This window comes from Tasmannia lanceolata, unplaced genomic scaffold (assembly GCF_043159265.1).
Source record: "Tasmannia lanceolata isolate RefF3 unplaced genomic scaffold, GAP_Taslan_0.1 ptg000058l, whole genome shotgun sequence".
Lineage (NCBI taxonomy): Eukaryota > Viridiplantae > Streptophyta > Magnoliopsida > Canellales > Winteraceae > Tasmannia > Tasmannia lanceolata.
The window spans coordinates 62,501-67,500 of NW_027518735.1; positions in this window are offsets into that span (position 1 = coordinate 62,501).

A 5,000-nucleotide genomic window follows, 5' to 3' on the forward strand; every position below is an offset into this window, starting at 1 on the left:
ATTCCTTAGCCTATCCAGGCAAAAACGCCCAAAACCAGCACATTCCAGTGCCTATCCGGGCAAAAACGCCCTAAGCCTGCGCATTCCAGCGCCCCGCAGCATGCCACCCTCCTATAGGGTTTGCGCAACCAACCCGCCTAACCACCAGTGGCAACCAAAGGTGCTGTTAGCGACGACTTCTGAAGACGCAACGAGACGCGACGGGTTTGCGCCCAGACGCGACGAGGCGATGCGGGATCTGCGCCCAACCGTGCCTACACCCGCCGACTTGATGCGGGAGCTGCTGGCCCAAGCATGCCTAGCGTGCAAGGCCTGCGTGCAAGGCTAGTGTGCAAGGCTCGTGGGCAAGGCTAGTGCGCAAGGCTAGTGCCCAAGGTCTGTGTGCAAGGCTAGTGCCCAAGGCTAGTGAGCATGGCCTGTGTGCAAGGCTAGTGTGCAAGGCTTGTATGCAAGGCTAGTGTGCAAGGCTGGTGTGCAAGGCTTGTGGGCAAGGCTGGTGCGCAAGGCTAGTTCCCAAGGGTTGTGTGCAAGGCTAGTGCCCAAGGCAAGTGCGCAAGGCTCGTGCCCAAAGCTAGTGCGCAAGGCTTGTGTGCAAGGCTACTGCGATGGGCCAGTGCCCAAGGCTTGTGAGCAAGGCTTGTATGCATGGCTTGTGTGCAAGGCTAGCGTCCAAGGCTTGTGCGCATGGCTTGTGCGCAAGGCTTGTGTCCAAGGCTTTTGTGCAAGGCTCGTGCGCAAGGCTAGTGTGCAAGGCTTGTGCGCATTGGCAGGTAGCCCACCAGCATGCACGATCCAAATGCCACTCACGCGACAACACGGTGCCAAGCCGGGCATGGTGTGCACTCAAAACCAATCAACGGACAGAGGTCATGCGTCATGGGGGGGATCTAGCAAGGCCATGGGGAAGGTCATGGAGGACCTTGGAAGCAAGCGCAAGACGAGAGCGAATCGAACAAGGGGCCAGGACGGGGCCTTGTGCCCATGGTCTTCGCAAGACAGCGTCCAAGGCACCCGAAAGCCCAAGGGAACCCAAACCCGGCCGACACTTGCAATCGCACATGCTCTCTGCAACACACCATCAATGCCGCCCAACGGGGCCAGCACGAGCAGTCCTCCGCGGTCCCCTGGCCCTGCGCACGTTTGTCTTCGAAACCGAGCATCAATGCCACAGAAAGTGCCGGGGCGCCAGCTGGAGCCATCATCCGCGTTGCCATGGCTCGCTTGGCCTTGGCTTGCCAGGCCCCGACACGAGCAATCGCGCATTTTCTTTGCAACCGACCATCAATGCCGCCCAACGGGGCCAGCACGAGCAGTCATCCGCGGTCCCCTGGCCCTGCGCACGTTTGTCTTTGAAACCGAGCATCAATGCCACAGAAAGTGCCGGGGCGCCAGCTGGAGCCATCATCCGACGTGCCATGGCTCTGGTCCCATGGTCTTCGCAACCGAGCATTCGTGACACCCGCGGGGCCAGGACACCAACCCTTCCGACACGAGCATTCGCGCATGTTCTTTGGCCACACAACGGCGCCAGCACGAGCAAAATCATCCGCGGTGCGGTGGCCTTGCACGGCCTTTTGTCTTTGGAACCAACCATCAGTGCCACGGGAAGTGCCGGAGTCCCGGCATCCGCGGTGCCAAGTCATTGCGCCCTTGGTCTCTGCAGCGGGGCATGCCGGGCACTCCCAACCATTGCAAGCAAGCAAGCAAGCAAGAAAGAAAGTAAGTAAGTAAGTAAGTATTACATATAGGGGCGGGACATGCGGGGAGATCTGCGAAACGTGCATTACGGGGCACACGCGTACCTACCGGGGCATACCGACCCCTATTGGGGCACACGTGTGCATATCGGGGCATACCGGGCCTATCGGGGCACACGCGTACATACCGGGGCATACCGAGCCCTACTGGGGCACACGTGCGCATATCGGGGCGTACCAAGCCTATCGGGGCATACGCATGTATCCCAAGGCATACCGAGTCTATCCGGGCATACGCGTTCATACCGGGGCGTAACGGGCCTATCGGGGCATACTTGGGCATATCCGGGCAAAAAATGCCCAAAACTTGCGCAACCTTGGCAACCGTGGTCCATTCCTCTCTATATGCCTAGCCTTGCCAACCGTGATCCATTCCTCACTATATGCCATGGCCTTGTGCCCATGGTCTTCCCAAGACAGCGTCCAAGGCCCCCGGAAGGCCAAGGGAGCCCAACCCAGCAATGCCCTGCTATGGCAAGCCAAGGCCAAGCATTCCGGTGCCTATCCGGGCAAAAATGCAATTCCTCTCTATATGCCTAGCCTTGGCAACCGTGGTCCATTCCCCACCATATGCCATGGCCTTGTGCCCATGGTCTTCCCAAGACAGTGTCCAAGGCGCCCGGAAGGCCAAGGGAGCCCAACCCAGCAATGCCCTGCTTTGGCAAGCCAAGGCCAAGCATTCCGGTGCCTAACCTTGGCAACCGTGGTCCTTTCCTCACCATATGCCATGGCCTTGTGCCCATGGTCTTCGCAAGACATCGTCCAAGGCGCCCAAAAGGCCAAGGGAGCCCAACCCAGCAATGCCTTGCTAGGACAAGCCAAGGCCAAGCATTCCGGTGCCTATCCGGGCAAAAACGCCCAAAGCATGCCCATTCCTTAGCCTATCCAGGCAAAAACGCCCAAAATCTGCACATTCTAGTGCCTATCCGGGCAAAAACGCCCACCAGCATGCCACCCTCCTATAGGGTTTGCGCAACCAACCAGCCTAACCACCAGTGGCAACCAAAGGTGCTGTTAGCGACGACTTCTGAAGACGCAACGAGACGCGACGTGTTTGCGCCCAGACGCGACGAGACGATGCGGGATCTGCGCCCAAGAATGCCTAGACCCGTCGACTTGATGCGGGATCAGCTCGCCCAAGCATGCCTAGTGTGCAAGGCCTGTGTGCAAGGCTAGTGTCCAAGGCTAGTGTGCAAGGCTCATGTGGAACGCTAGTGCGCAAGGCTAGTGCCCAAGGCTTGTGTGCCAGGCCCGTGTGCAAGGCTAGTGTCCAGGGCTTGTGTGCATTGCTTGAGTGCAAGGCTTGTGTGCATTGCTCGAGTGCATGGCTTGTGTGCAAGGGTTGTGCGCAAGGCTAGTGTGCGGGGCTTGTGCGCATGGCTAATGTGCACGGCTTGTGTGCATGGCTACCGTGCAAGGCTAGTTTGCATGGCTAGGGTGCAAGGCTCGCATGCGAGGCTAGTGTGCAAGGCTGCGTGCAAGGGAAGCGTGCAGGGCGAGTGTGCGAGGCCACTGTGCACGGCGCCAGCACTAGCGAGCCATCATCCGCGTTGCCATGGCTCGCTTGGCCTTGGCTTGCCAGGCCCCGACACGAGCAATCGCGCATTTTCTTTGCAACCGACCATCAATGCCGCCCAACGGGGCCAGCACGAGCAGTCATCCGCGGTCCCCTGGCCCTGCGCACGTTTGTCTTTGAAACCGAGCATCAATGCCACAGAAAGTGCCGGGGCGCCAGCTGGAGCCATCATCCGACGTGCCATGGCTCGCTTGGCCTTGGCTTGCCGGGCCCCGACACGAGCAATCGCGCATTTTCTTTGCAACCGACCATCAATGCCGCCCAACGGGGCCAGCACGAGCAGTCATCCGCGGTCCCCTGGCACTGCGCACGTTTGTCTTTGAAACCGAGCATCAATGCCACAGAAAGTGCCGGGGCGCCAGCTGGAGCCATCATCCGACGTGCCATGGCTCTGGTCCCATGGTCTTCGCAACCGAGCATTCGTGACACCCGCGGGGCCAGGACACCAACCCTTCCGACACGAGCATTCGCGCATGTTCTTTGGCCACACAACGGCGCCAGCACGAGCAAAATCATCCGCGGTGCGGTGGCCTTGCACGGCCTTTTGTCTTTGGAACCAACCATCAGTGCCACGGGAAGTGCCGGAGTCCCGGCATCCGCGGTGCCAAGTCATTGCGCCCTTGGTCTCTGCAGCGGGGCATGCCGGGCACTCCCAACCATTGCAAGCAAGCAAGCAAGCAAGAAAGAAAGTAAGTAAGTAAGTAAGTATTACATATAGGGGCGGGACATGCGGGGAGATCTGCGAAACGTGCATTACGGGGCACACGCGTACCTACCGGGGCATACCGACCCCTATTGGGGCACACGTGTGCATATCGGGGCATACCGGGCCTATCGGGGCACACGCGTACATACCGGGGCATACCGAGCCCTACTGGGGCACACGTGCGCATATCGGGGCGTACCAAGCCTATCGGGGCATACGCATGTATCCCAAGGCATACCGAGTCTATCCGGGCATACGCGTTCATACCGGGGCGTAACGGGCCTATCGGGGCATACTTGGGCATATCCGGGCAAAAAATGCCCAAAACTTGCGCAACCTTGGCAACCGTGGTCCATTCCTCTCTATATGCCTAGCCTTGCCAACCGTGGTCCATTCCTCACTATATGCCATGGCCTTGTGCCCATGGTCTTCCCAAGACAGCGTCCAAGGCCCCCGGAAGGCCAAGGGAGCCCAACCCAGCAATGCCCTGCTATGGCAAGCCAAGGCCAAGCATTCCGGTGCCTATCCGGGCAAAAATGCGATTCCTCTCTATATGCCTAGCCTTGGCAACCGTGGTCCATTCCCCACCATATGCCATGGCCTTGTGCCCATGGTCTTCCCAAGACAGTGTCCAAGGCGCCCGGAAGGCCAAGGGAGCCCAACCCAGCAATGCCCTGCTTTGGCAAGCCAAGGCCAAGCATTCCGGTGCCTAACCTTGGCAACCGTGGTCCTTTCCTCACCATATGCCATGGCCTTGTGCCCATGGTCTTCGCAAGACATCGTCCAAGGCGCCCAAAAGGCCAAGGGAGCCCAACCCAGCAATGCCCTGCTAGGGCAAGCCAAGGCCAAGCATTCCGGTGCCTAACCTTGGCAACCGTGGTCCTTTCCTCACCATATGCCATGGCCTTGTGCCCATGGTCTTCGCAAGACATCGTCCAAGGCGCCCAAAAGGCCAAGGGAG